Consider the following 14,945-nt stretch of genomic DNA (forward strand, 5'->3'; position numbering starts at 1 on the left):
CAGCTTATTACAACAATCTATAACCCATTAACCCCCTCTCAGCAACTTATACTAAATCTGTTCCACCTTGCATTGTGCTGTGACACTGGAAATACCTTTCCCAGACCTGAAGATGAGCTCTGTGTGGCTCGAAAGCTTTGTCTCATACCAATAGAAGTTGGTCACCCACCTTGTCTTTCTAATATCCTGGGATCCACACAGATACAACTACTCTGCATACTCTCTCTCAATAGCCTGATAAGGAATCAAGATTACGAATGCTTAGTTCCTCTCACATAGCAGAGGCCACTATCGGCTAATTCAAGTAGCTACTGTTGCACCTTTTTGCCTTAAAGCTACTATGAAGAATAATGAGATAAACTTAAAGCCAGGGGACAGCATGACACAAGTAATGACTGGCATTTCCCCAAACCACTCTGCCCGCCTTTTTAAATGAGAGTAGAAAGTCACTAAGTTAAAATCATCATTTACTCTGCTAACTGTTGATAACTGATGACTTGGTATAACACTGCCTTTGATTAACAATTTAAATGCTCATGGCCTGTGCCATTGTACTTCAGTTTAAATTTGAACTAATGAAATAAATATAAGAAATTCCATGGTATTATAGCAGTGATGAATTAACCTATTACAATGTAGTTGTTTCTAAAATGGGAGGGAGATCTGTGTGTGTGTGTGTGTGTGTGTGTGTGTGGACACATACTGAGTGAACCCACACAGGTGTATTTATGCTACTTCTATCACCTTTTCCATTTAAAATTGTATATCCTACAGTATTTCCTTCAGTGATCAAGCTGGCTGCTACTCTTGTGTTTTAAAGCTACAAGCATGTTCCATAACAATTAAAACCCTGAGGAGAGTACAGCTCACTTCCTGATTTAGAACAGGAGTCGCAGCTGCTATCATGGTAGTAGGTTTCCAGATGTCAGTGTTTGTTGCATGGAATAGTGTTGTAATTGCAGGAAGGAAGGGATATGATTTTGCTATCAGAGAATGTTGTATCCATTGACACCGCCTGGATGTGGCTGCAGTGAGGTAGATACAGAATGAACAGTAAAGCATAATATAGTGGGACAAAATTTGCCTTTAAGTCACAGTATTGCCCTCTAAGTCATGGGGGAGCCACGTATGGAGTTGAGGACAGAATATGGCATCTTGCATAGCATGTAAAGAAAAACAGCAACTTTTTAAAATGTTTAAGGTCAAATTTGAACTGAATGAGAACTGCCATTCTGTATTTCCAATACTGGCCTAGGTATTGGAGCCCACTATAAAACTTATTCAGTGAGCTGGGAGCTCAGCAATGCCTAAACGCAGAGTGAGTGAAGAATGCAGGGGCAGTTTGAGCTCTGTTTTTGTCAGATTTTGTACAGTTGTGACACAAGTTGGGCCATCGGTGGATGATTAGAAACTCAAATCCCTCATATGCCTTCACCACCCAGCTGGGGCCTGATCTTGCATTTCCCCAAACACCACTAGTAAATTCTGTGGGAATGCTGGGGGTTTGATTGATTGTGGGGTGTTTTTTTGTTGTTGTTGTTTTGTTCTTTTTAAATCAAAACCACAAAAAACCTTCAGTCTCTAGTGAGCAATTTGGTAGGAGTAAAAATGTTTTCCCGGGAATTTGTAGTACAGTCTCTTTAGATCACTTTTTTTCCCCAAATTTGGTGGCTAACAGCTGAACCTGAATTTCTGCCCATTCCTAGTAGAGATACAGTCAGAGTAATCTGTGTGTAACTTCATATCAGTAGACATTCAAACCCTCATCAATTTTTTTAAAATGAATCTCATTGCTCCTCTGATGGGAAAACTCACAGGAGGGAGGTTAAAGGGATGAATCTTGGTGAATTTCTCTTGTGGTGTATTTTCCAAGACTGTTCCATTGGGAAATGTGGTTTGTCCCCAGACAGGACGGACAGTCTTCTCCCCACTTTTTTTCTTTTTTTTTTTTTTGTACACATCCGAGGACTCTGAGCATCCTAGTTGAGGTCTGGGATAAAACTGCCATGGTGAAGTGGAGTCCCCTTTTTACATAGGAGAATGGAGATCTGCATATACTATTCCTCTGTGTGTCAGTCTAGGGTGTGTGGCTTGGTATCATGTCTTAAATAGGAATAAGAAACCCTATCTGAACTAAAGCAAGTCATCAAACCAAAGCTACCGAGACACCAAATGATTCTGTTTCAACAGCTCTGTGAAAGAATGCTCAAAATCAGGTTAATAGCTCCAAGGGAGAATTGATTTATTTTTCTGTTTAATATGGTTACTCCTCCAAAGTAGTATCTTTTAGTTGGGAAGTGGTGCTCCCACTGCTTCATAAGGTTAATCCTGAAAGGTGCTGAACACCTCCTTGTCATACTTGGTTTCCATGGAAATCAGTGGAAATTGAGGGAGCTCACCAAGTTTCAGGATTTGGCCATTTTAGACTCATCTTTACCGGGAGAAGGATCCGCTTCTCTTCCCTTGTACTTCTCCAATAGGCTAGTTGAACTTCAGGCAATACAACAAGCATCCTGCTGAGGTGACCAAACTGGGAACTAAAACCCCAGCACACTTCTTCCCTTTTGCTGTCTGCCACAGGATACAGTAAACTTGATCCTGTATGAATAATAGGCCCTCGTCCTATCTTTGACCTTTCCAATAAACTGTCCTCTCCATCTGTATCTTTATTATTTTGAAAGGGAGGCGGGGTTGATAAAGTTTTGGAAATGTTGAATTACTGGGCTTCCATTTTCCTTTAATACCCCATTTGCTCTAGCTTCCTCTGCCTGAGGAGAAATGTCCATTTGATAAATAACCTCCTATCTAAATTTTAACTCCTTACAGCCACTTGCTAGCCTGAACAAAGAGAGGACGGGGGAGAGCTGCCAGGTTACCATACTCTCCAAACTCAGTCCTTTTAAATTCAGACTATTTTCAGACTATTCCCCTTTCCTGTTAACTGTGCCGTGTTTTCAGACGTAAACCAAACATCACTTTGCAAAGGCAGTGTGGCTTCTGGGATAAGCCACTGACTCAGGGTACCTGGGTTCTGTTCTCAGCTCTGCCACAGGCTTACTGTGTGGCCTTGGCCAAGTCACTTCACCTTTCTGTGCCTCTGTTTTTCCCCTCCCACCTTTTGTCTTGTCTAGTTAACCTAAAAACTCTTTAGGGCAGAGATGGATCTCAGAGTGTTTGTAAAGTGCTTAGCACAGTGAGGCCCACACATAGCAACCCCAACCCTTGTGTATTATTTGTGTTGTGGTAGCACAGTTTGTCTTTTGTTAATAATATATGTCTGTCATCTTTTGCAGAAAAGTGCACAGGATGAAATCCCCAAATCCATGCCCTCTTCAAATCCCTAGTAAATGTAAAAGTAGTCAGGATAGAGGATTGTAGCTGCCTTTAGTCTGAGGCTACAGTACCGGACACCCATGCAGCTAATATGTGGCCATAACTATGGCCACCAGGCTATATTAGTGGCCAGAGCCCACTGTGTCTTGTGGCTGAAAATCTGGGCAGTTTTCAAACTTATTAACCTCACCCTTCTCACAACATGATCTGCCCACAACCTTCCCTTTCCTGCACTCCTCTGGAGTTAATTATGATGGAGCTTCGCTCAGTGTGTGAGAAGCAAAGGGTGTGGAGTTCTCCTATCTGGCCTCTTCCCCCCTTTCATGCAGTGGCACTGTAACGGTTCTGTGTTTTGTGCCTTCTGTGGCCCTGCAATTTGTGCCTTCTGTGGCCCTTCTTCAGCAGGGATTTGTCCCATACTCTTTAAAAGCAAAATGGCATGATTCATTAAAACAGAGGACATGGGAGGTGGGGAGTCAGATGTATCATCACTATTCACAATTAATTGAATTATTTGATTCATGCTACTTTGAAAACTTGATATAAGCTCCAAATCACCATTCTCTGTGCTACAAAAGTAATGTTAGAGGCATAGCTAGTGAATATTTCAGATTTGCAAAAGTCTTTGAGATTTGTGGTCTTCCATCATTGTACATTTATTTATGGATGGTGTTTTTTCCCCCTTGCACAATGGGGTCTGTTCTTCACTTGAGACAGAAGGGATTTCTACGCACAGCTTCTATTAATGCTATTGAGGTGCCTGCATAAATCTATGTGCCCAGGCTTTATGAACACATTTAATGAAGCAATAGAACAGCATAGTGTAACTGATGTGTTACCACAATAGTAAACCTAACACAGATTAAGGCAAATAATAATGATATTAATAGTTATCTTATGGGAGAAAGCTTGGGTAGGATTCAGGCAAGAAAAAATGATTAGCCTTGTTTTGAATATTTCTGGTTTTTTTTCCATCCTATTCAATGTGCTCTAGTTATGTCAAAAACTTTAATCACACTATGCTGTTTGTTCCAAAGGTACAACCTCTGTTAATTGTATTGCAAGCTACTTCATTTTAAGAAATTCTAAAATTAAACTTTTAGAAAACACCATTTTTCTCATTCAAATAAGGATGAGAGATATCGGGGGACAGGGAGGGAAATTACATTTGCACCAGGACATACATTGGACTTTTATGTTAAAATTTCTTGTAATTTAGTAACAAACAAATGTTTGACCTAGGGCTTGCAATTTCCACAGTGTTTATTGATGTGATGTGACTGATACGCTCTGTGTGTGTGTGTGTGTGTGTGTGTGTGTGTGTGTGTGTATGTGTGAGAGAGAGAGATTAAAATAAATACATAATTGAACAAAGCATGGTATGGCCTTTTCAGATCAGTGGGAGGAAAAATCCACTTTTGTTCATGGAATTTTGCACAGAAATTCTCATGATTCCATTTTTGCACATGTGTACATGCACCCCATACTTTGCTTTATTTAGAATGGCTCTTTGTGCTTAGCAAAAATTAGAATAGCATGTTATCAGTATGTGGGCTGCTTTTTCTCAAACAGACCAGATGTGTGTGGTTGGGGGGAGGGTGATGCCTACTTACAATGCAGAATTGACCCACTTTTGCTATAGATTCATATTCCTTTGTAATGTTACCTTCATCTATGACCCCTTGTTTGAATTCATATTGCAATGTGAAAAATCTGGAACTTCAAATATACTTAATTTTGTTGGTCAGTATTATAGCATCTGTTGGAAGTGGAACTGGAGGTCCATTGTAAATGCTACAATATGGCCCCTCATGAATATTTTTAATATCTCTAGTTTGTCACGTATACTTGAATACAGCTTTTTTTTCTTAATGGCCTTCCCTCCCCCAGGATTTTTCATGGACCATGCCTTATTTGCATACTACTAATTCTTTGTAATCAACATGTTGTTTTTCTCTCTCTTTTAGTCACTAAAATATCCTCTTTGGAGGCATTTGTGGACCCTTATGTGTCAACTGTGACCAGAAGAAATTGCCTCAGGAACTGACTTGTCTGTTATCTACCTTGAGGTGAGTTTCCAGCTTGACTGAAGAACACTACCATTCTACTTTATTCCTTTGAATGGATCAGTTCTTCTAACAAGGATCTAGTTACTTTCCAAGCTCTCTCTGATCTTTCTGATTCACAGGTAGTTGAGAAGATGGCAGTGGTGCACTTTGTCTCTTTAGTGTATGTTTTATCTTCTCAGTAGGTTTCAGTCTCTTGACAAACTCTCAGCAGTGAAACTTTCTCTTGAGAGACTGTCATGACCTTCAGATGTTTCGCTTGGTTGGACCTTAAAGTCTGCTTTGGACTCTGTTTAAAACATCTAGTACAGCATAAGTGCATGCAGTACATAATATAAGGTAGTAATGTTCAAGGTCTGCTGTAGATCTGCTAACAGCTTTCAGTACATTCTGCTGTGTGGAAAGGGCTTTCTGTTTCTGCTCCATTCAACCATGAGTTTGCTTTCATTTTTTTTTGGGGGGGGGGTCCCAGTTGGTTTTGTTTTCACCTATTTCTATGGGTTAATATTACGTGGTACTGGCTGCTTTATCATAAGTTCACAGGTGATGAACAGCTACATCCAATCCCTGCAGATGTTGTGAAGCAAATTTTTTTATCACTCTTATATTCAATCATAGATACCTTGATTAAAAAAAAAATCAATACAAATGATTCAGTCATGGGCATCTTCTAATGCAATTCAATGTAACGGAGAAAAATACGCTGGCATTTACTGGTTTTTATGACTCGGGTCTTTGTCATCTGTGGTGGTTTTCTTCAGTGGCAGCTATTCACATCAGATAATGCCCATTACTTTGCAATAATTGTGCATTCTGTTTCTTTTTATTATCCACAGTAATCCTGTTAGTGTTACTTCTTCTTAAGGTTCACTGTTGGTAAGCATCCTCTGATTTCTATATACTTTGACTCTTTGATCTGTTGAAGTCCATTATAACTGCACACATTTGTATAACACGTAGTGATTGGCTTTTAAGGCTAGCCTCTAAATGGGGTGGGGGTTGGCTTTAAGCTATCTCACTGGTATTTTAGGAGCTTTTGCTAGATTTTTCTTTGGTCTATTGCTGAAACATTAATCCATAATTTTATTCATTAACAGCTTAATTACTGAAGAGTTTTTGTTAGAAAGGCCTACAAGGCCTATTGTTTTTCAGAGTTTGCATTCACTATAGAAGTCAACAGTAGCCTCTAGTTTTAATATATCATTGAAGGTGCTCCTACTAAATTACTTGAGCAATATAAGAGGCTAATTTTAAGATTTTTGTGATCAACTGGTTGCTTATTCATCAGATCACCTTTTTTATTTTCCTGTGTTCCTCATGTATGGACTTCATTATGTAGACTTGCTCCACTGTGGCTAAAATTTGATATTTTTATTCGGCATTCAAAATTATTCTTCATTTTTAAAAGCTGAATGAAAGTCTTTATTTTCATTTAAAAATGTGTACTAATAAATAATAGATTTGTAGCATCTCTTTGCAGTAGCATAAGAAGCATTTTTATAAACTTTAAAATGATAAAAAAAAACTTTAAAATACATTTTTTTTAAAAAGGTAAATTAAATAGATCATGTGCAAATGTTATTGTTTGAGGACTGAGTTTGACCTTAAGGCTGGAATGTATTCTTCTGACTTTAGCCCTGATCCAGCAATTGTTCTCCATGTGCTGACTCTCCATGGGGCTTGAGTGCAAGGGTACTTCTACATGCAGTCAGTTGCAGGACAGAGGCCTTGATTCTGAAAGGCTTTGATTTCAGTTAATCCACTTCCTGCTTATGCTACAAGAACCAAAGGGCTTTCTGTGCCCTGTTTTCCCTGCTCCTCTGTCTCTCCCTACCATTGGGTAAGTGCATCACTAGTGTATATGCAAGATATATTTTTAAATAGTGCTTCTAGAGTTTGTTAAAGGAATGCTGCTAAGTTTGACGAGCCCTAAATGTAATCCTCACTCTAAAAACTACATTATTTAGAGGCTGAGATTGAAAGACAAAATACCAACAAAAATCAGCATTGCTAGTCGAAAGCTGCAGTTAAGTGTTGTTTAGTGAACAGAACACTGGTGTGGAAGCCATGACTCCTGGGTCCGATTCCTTGCTCTGGCTCTTGGGAGCCATTCTTTCCGTCCTCCTTCCCCCACTTACTACCCACTACAAAGTCCTGGACCCCTGTAATGTGATGTGATAGAAGTAGAAATGCAAAAATACAATTTCCCTTCTTAAATTCCTGGCCCTCTTCCTTATGAAGATAGGTTGGAAATTATTAAACAGATGCTAAATGTCAGCTAATCACTAGACTTGAAAGGAACAAGCAGCCAGGTCCAGTTTATGAAGCAGGATCTGTGGGAAGAACCTAAAGATCTTCACCCAAACCTGTATTTTCTCTCTAAAATGAGACTTGATTAAATTTTGGGTGTAGCCTACAGGATCATTTTGCTAATCTCCCATGCTCTTAGTTTGACCCTATGCAAAAGAGTGGACAACAAATTGATTGATTTTAGCAGTGAAGGGGGCGGGGGGGGGGCGCTTATGAATGTTCACAGTCCCACCCGAAGTGCTGGCTTTGCTGTCACTAATTCACTGTATGACCCAGGACAGATCACTTAACCTCTGTGACTCAGTCTTTCATCCATAAAATGGATACACTACTTGCCTCACAGCTCCTCTATAAGATTGGTTTCCTTAATGCTCATAATAATGCTTTCGCGACCCTCCGATGAAAGACACCATGTAAGAGGCAGCACTATCGTTGATGACAACAACAAAATCAAAAGCTACAGCAATGTTTGAAATCCCAGCTCCTAGGCAACACACCAATAGCAAATCTGAGGTGATAAATTTGTTTTGACTGCAGACCCCCACACATAAATTGACTAGCCAGATGGGATGATGTCACAATATAAACATGCAGGCACAAAAGGGGACAAATCCTGGCTCTGCCGTGCAAGGAGCCTGAAAGCAGTCCTAAATGGGTAGCCAAAGTTTCCCGTGTTCTGGGGGAATCTGCAGCTGGTGTAGAACTAAGAATCTGGGCCAAAGTCTGAGCCTTTCACGTATGTATGTTTTTTTTTTTACAGTGGTTCACCTTACTTTGGGGGCAGTATCCCACAGAGCTTCAAGCAGTAACAGTACTAGAGAATAACACACACACCATCATGTGACAAGTAGTTTTAAAGATAACACAGCAACTTTCTCTGTGAGATTCAGAGTAAATAGACTGGAAACGGGATTGGGGAGACAGGAAGCCCCCATTCTGTCAGAAAATATTCAGCTACAAATAGATAATTACTTTACCATATTTTTTACATGCACATTAGTCATTTGCCTTTTCCTAAAGAACTTTTGAGAGGGAATTTTCAGTATCTGGTTGACTGGACAGATAACCACATTTGGCGATGGGAGAAAAAAGTTAACATTGTTCAACGCGAGAGATTATTTATACACAATCGTAACCACGTATACAAAAATGGATAGAACCATAGTTGTTTCTTCCCTCTTCATTTCAATTTCTCTCCTTTTTAAAAGTATTCTCTTTGTTTGCTAGCAGCTCCCAGCATGGAACATTAGTCAAAGGCCTAGGAATTACTGTTAACGCAGCAGGACAAAAAAGTGAGGGAATGGAAGGAGTGGAATCAGTGAGCAAGGACCGGAAGGAAATCAGCCAGAGGGTGTAGTGCTTGCATGAGATGAGAGAAATGGGAAGCAGGAGAAAGAGACAACCCAGCAGTTATTGCATCTTACAAGTGAGGTTCGGATGACTTTCTTTTGGGGAGCAAGATATTACAAAGCCTGCTAGCCAAGACAGCCACTTTTTTAACTTGCCTGTCTATAACAGCTACTTCTGCTGCTACCACAGAAAGAGAAATTATAGCTTTCAACCCTTCATTTCATCCCTCTTACCTATAATCCTCTAGTTCCAGTCTGTCTGACCACTTGACAGGACTTTTTTAATTAGTGAAGCTTTGGGCCAGGGAGGTGGAGAGGGAGTGAAGCTTGAATATGTTTTGCATATACAGAAACACTAGACAGCCTTGGAAACTCTTGATGAGATGAAAAACATCCTGCTGGGAATATAAAACAGCACACAGTGCCTAGAATAATGATTCTCATAATTGAGATTGTCATGTGCCTTATTAGGAGGCATCAGTTACTTGAGATCCTTTTCTACAAAATAAATAAATTAAAATTTGCCATGATATTTTATAGCCCATTTCAAACTCTTGTCCATTTATTTCAGTCTCTATATTATTTTGATTCCTGCAAAAAGGCTTACAGGATTGCTTTGAAATCGCTTTCATCGTAGTCCTTTTTGTCTATCATTCAAATACTATGTTGCACTCTGTGACATAGAAATAGTTATGATACCAGACTGCATGAGACAGGTGGAGCTTCTTAAAAGCCAGTCTCTGCCCTTGTGCTCAGGTGCCTGCACTTCCTGATTGTTTGGCAGAGCTGGCATATGTTTAATAAAATGTTAGTAAACATCAGTTAGGAAAGATGCACCTCAATGCATAGTGCAGGACTTCCCTGTATTCTTGGCATTTTCATCTAGGTCAAGAAAACAGCTTACCCTAATAATGTCTTAATTTTATGGCACAACTGACTAATGTCTGTGTTGTACCTTGGAGACCTGATAACATGCTTCATCAGCCTCTGTGGAATTCACACAGAAAACATTGGTCAAATTGCCTTCAGCTCACTTCATTTGTTGGTCTGCAATTCTGCTCCAATTCCTCTGGAAGACAAAGAAATGAGATTTTATGTGATAGCTCAGGACTTGTTAAATATATCAGCTGAAAATTGATCTTGACATTAGTATAGCAGGGACCACTAGTGTTAAATCTCTATCAGAGTTGTTTTTGTTTATATATTATAATAACTTAAACCACTTGACATGAGAATAATAATTTATGTTTGGCTGACAGTTTGCGTTGGGTAAAACTAAGTAGGCAAGGTTTTGAACTGGGAGAAACTTTAATAAAATTTAATTGTTCAGTTTTCAGTAATGTTACAAACAGCTGGTTACTTTTTTGTATTTCTACACTTTTTGCTGTTTTTGTTGAATAGTTATATTATTGGGGGGGAAACAAAATAATAAATTCCATCAAAATGAAGCATGGGTTTATTTATTTATTTTAACTAAATGGTGCTAGTCACCAGGGTGTCAAGATCCCTTTTATGTTGGTCATTTTAAAAATGCTAATATCTGTGTAGTGCTATTTTTCATAGTACAGTTTTGCTATGCACACTATGGCCAAACTTTTTGAGAGCCTAACCCCAAATACACATCTAGGGCTTGTTGGCACTACTGCTTAAGCCTATGTAACTTACGTCACTTGGGGTGTGAAAAAGCCACTCCCCGGAGCAACATAAGTTAGCTCAACTTAAGGCAGTGTGGACAACGGTTTGTCAGCGGGAAACAGTCTCCCGCTGATGTAGCTTCTACTTCTCACTGAGGTGGAGTAATTATGCAACAGGAAAGCGCTCTCCCGTCAGCATGTCTTCACCAGACGTGCTACGTCAGTGCAGCTGCGCCAATTTAGCATGGTAATGAAGACAAGCCCTTAAGCAGCTAAATAGAAATAGCCTGATTATCCAAAATAACAAAACTGAGCCCCCTTAAGTCCTGTTGAAGTCAATAGAAGCTGCAGATTCTTTACACTTTTGAAAATCAGGCCATGCTTCCGTCTTGATGCCCGAATACAGACTTGGAAGTTTAGCCTGGAATGTTCAAAAGAGCCTAAGGGAGTTAGGTGCCCGACTCCTATTGAAATTCAGTGGGAGTTGGATGCCTAGCTCTTAGTCCTGGGATTCCTAAAGGAGCCTCACTTTTGGCATACAGATTTGAAAATTTTGCCAGAATGGCATGCCTCTAGAACAGAGCCCATTAACAAGCACTTGAGTTTCTCTGTCAAAAATCCACTTTATTAAACTGTTTTTTTAATGATTTTTCTTAAATGGGAAGGGCTCACATTGAACTGTTATGGTAAAACAAACACAATTTCAATATTTATTTTGTGATGGACTGTTTTGCTTTTTAAAGAGTTCTCATAGTCCGAGAAATACTACAATACCATAAACTTCACAGGCTATTAAAATCTGTGGAGTTAATTCTCATACTGGTTCCATGAGAGACTTTTTGGTTGAGATTTTCAAAGCCATCTAGGGGATTTAGACATGTATCTTCTGTTAAACATCTTCTTCTATTAATTTTAAGTCCTCTAGATGGCTTTGCAAAATCTTGCTTGCCTTTCTTATTACTATAACAAAAAACAGGAAATTAAATCACCCTACATCCCAGTGTTGAAGTAACATGAACAACTAAAAGTTTAGTGCAATGCACAGTGATTTAATCATGCAATCCCCATTAATGTTAATACATTTTATCCCAAGGGTCTGACAAATTTACAACTGTCTATAAGCAAGTCACTTCAGAGTAGAGGTTGAATTTCTCTGCTTTGCTCACCCTGTAGCATCTATTGCCAGGACTTGTGACCGTTGCAACAGATTCAGACACATTAGATGGAATTAAAGACCAGAATATAAGACTGAATTCTCAATTGTTGTTGCTTTTATAGATAGAAATAATTTTAAGGCACTGATGTGAGAAGTAGACTTTTTTATATAAAACATTTTGAACATAAATACATAGTGTTGTCTGAATGGGAGACGAGATGAGCATATGCCTGTTTAAGGGGAAGTATTTGTGGGTCTGTTTAATGTGTAATGTTGTTTGTCATCTACTTCCTTGAGCTAACTGTCCTCTCTAAATGTTTTCTTTTGTATTGTTTGTCGGAGAACTGAGCTTACTAATTGTAGTAGATAAAGAATAGCTCCACCTCTCCTGCTTACAAATCTTGTCTTGTTTTTTACTTCGCGCTCCACTCCGTCCCTTTCACCCAATCAACAATGCCCACTTCCATGCCTTGTTTATCTGCTTTCTTCCATGCTGCCTGCCCCCTGCTCTTGCAATAGCTTCCAGAGCAGATCCACAAAGCTACTGCTACTTCTGACGGCCCACTACTTTTGCACTGGGATGGGAAACTAGCCAAGTTATTGCCTTTATTTTATCTTTGCATGTGAATTAAGCATGTCACTCTGCCTGGTTTGAAGGGATTGAACATTAAAAGAGGAGGGGATGTAGGGATACTGGAATGAGTTTTGGGACTGCTGTGAGAGAAATCCAAGGTGTTCTATGGGGAGGGAAGACAGAGCAGGGTAAATTGTGTATTGTATTGTGATAGTGTCTAGGAGCTGTGCTAGATGCTGTATAAACAGAACAAAAACATGGTCCTTGCCCCAGGAGTTTATGATCTAAGTCTAAGATGAGACATCAGAATACAGACCGACGTGGGCAAAGGAAAACAAATGATAGCCAGTGGTCTCAGCACACTAGCTCCCTGACTGTTAATTTATTAACATCACAGCAATGGAGAGTTTCAAAGAGGGATTTAAAAGAGGATAATGAAAGGGCTTTGTGGATGTTTACAAAGAGCTCTTACCATGGGTGCAAGGCAGCATAGGAGAAAGCACGAAGGTGCTTGTTTGAAAATGTCAGAAGTGGACAATAAAGGCTGCCATCACTGGCTGAGCAGATATGATTGTCTACTTCTTGATAGCCTAGGAGAGACGATAAGTAGCCAGGGGATAGGAAGGGAAAAGCAGCAGCTTGTGTTTGATGTGATGAACAGGGAACTGGTGGAGGTGGCATGGTTGAAGTAATGATCTAGAAAAGAGGTGCGAAAACTATGGCCTGGGGTGCAAAAACTATGGCCCTTCAGATGTTTTAATCTGGTCCCTGAGCTCCTGTCAGGGAGTGGGGTCTGGGGCTTGCCCCACTCCGGCACTCCAGCATGTCCCCCTCCAGTTCCTACATGGAGGGGCAGCCAGGGGGCTCTGCGCACTGCCCCTGCCCCAAGCGCCACCCCCGCAGCTCCCACTGGCTGGCAACCACGGCCAATGGGAGCTGCAGGGGCAGCGCCTGCAGACCGGGCAGCGCACAGAGCTGCCTTGTTGCACCTCTGCACAGGAGCCGGAGGGATGAAATGACGCTGCTTCACGGCCCGGAGACTGCATCCCAACCCTCTGCCCCAGCCCTGATCCTTGTCCTGCCCTCCGAACCCCTCGGTCCCAGCCTGAAGCACTCTCCTGCACCCCAGAGCCCTCACCCCCCCTGCACCCCAGAGCCCTCACCCCCCCTGCACCCCAGAGCCCTCACCCCCCCCACACCTGAACTCCTCATTTCTGGCCCCACCCTAGAGCCCGGATCCCTCACCCCCTCCTGCACTCCAACCCCCAAGTATGTAAGCATTCATGGCCCACCATACAATTTCCATACCCAGATGTGGCCCTTAGGGCCAAAGAGTTTGCCCACCCCTGAGCTAGAAGAACAATCTTAGCAGGGGCATTTTGAATGGCTATGAATGGGGCAAGAGTGCATTTGTCAAGGCTGGTGAAAAGGATGTGGCAGTAATTAAGATGATGAGGGCCTGGGTGATATTTGTAGCTGTGTGGGTTGACAGAAAAGGCTATCTTTAAAATGTGACGCAGAACACATTTAGAGTTTCTCTACACAGAGACTTGCAGTATGTCCAAACTGCACAATAAGCTGAGGCTCTTGCTCAGATTGGAGCCTACCCTTCTGTCCACACATGGATCAGCAAAAACTCAGAACCCAGGTTCTAGAACCCTGCTTGGGGTGTGGGTCAGAATCAGAATCCCACTATGACTCAAGCCCAAGCCCTGTCATCTTGCAGTGATGGACACCGCTCAAGCCACAGAGTTGAGTCAGACGGTGTGAGTAGTGCAGTATTGAGGTGTTACCAAGGTTGTGAGACTCAGGCCCAGCAATTATTAACCCAGTGTTACAATGCAGTATGCACACTCAAGTGTGGGCTTGGAAACAAAAGTCCACAAACTCAGGTCCCGCAGACCCAGATTTACCGTAGAGTGTAGACCTACTCATCGCATGCAGCGAGGCAGGATGTAAATCTACCCACACTAGCCTGCCCCCAACTAAGTCGTCATGTTGATCCTGCTGCAATACACTAAAAATTCTGCAATCAAAGAACTAGTAAGTTCACACCTCAGCTAGCTGTACATATGGACAAGCCCTGAGACACTGCCTGGATGCAAGTCTCTAAGGAGAGGTTCAAGATGAAGATGACACCTAGGTTAGGGATCTAAGGGACTGGGGGCTGAGGAGTGTCTATAGTGATTGAGAAGTTGGGGGAAGGACTTGGGGAGGACATTTTTTAGTTTTATATCTTTTTAAAAAACTAACAAATCCGTAGCTAATCCAACGTGTGCTTATCCTCACTGATCACTTTGCTTCCATATTGCATCCCTCTTCCCCATCTTTAACCTTTCTTTGATTCTTATGGGGTAGGGACTGTGCCTGCCTGTGTTTAACAAGCATTAAGTATCTCTTGGCACCATTTTCTATTGTTCGCTAATTGTTCTTGAGTAACTTTCTCACACTTCGTGTAACACAAATGATGTTTGCTTAGTGTTTTATTGTTGGCTGTTGGAGGGATTCAAACCTCATGATAGT

General features: G+C 41.0%; 1 long non-coding RNA gene across 3 annotated transcripts in view; it reads right to left on the reverse strand.

The window, feature by feature from the left end:
• Positions 1 to 14,945, reverse strand: part of LOC128841477 (uncharacterized) — a 74,782-nt gene that overhangs the window by 24,427 nt on the left and 35,410 nt on the right. For all 3 annotated transcript variants that reach the window (XR_008445852.1, XR_008445851.1, XR_008445850.1), the window contains one exon: positions 9,963 to 10,127. This is a non-coding gene — a long non-coding RNA (uncharacterized LOC128841477). The remainder of the gene's footprint in view (positions 1 to 9,962; positions 10,128 to 14,945) is intronic.

The sequence above is a fragment of the Malaclemys terrapin genome, chromosome 8 (assembly GCF_027887155.1).
Source record: "Malaclemys terrapin pileata isolate rMalTer1 chromosome 8, rMalTer1.hap1, whole genome shotgun sequence".
In the NCBI taxonomy this organism is placed as follows: Eukaryota; Metazoa; Chordata; order Testudines; family Emydidae; genus Malaclemys; species Malaclemys terrapin.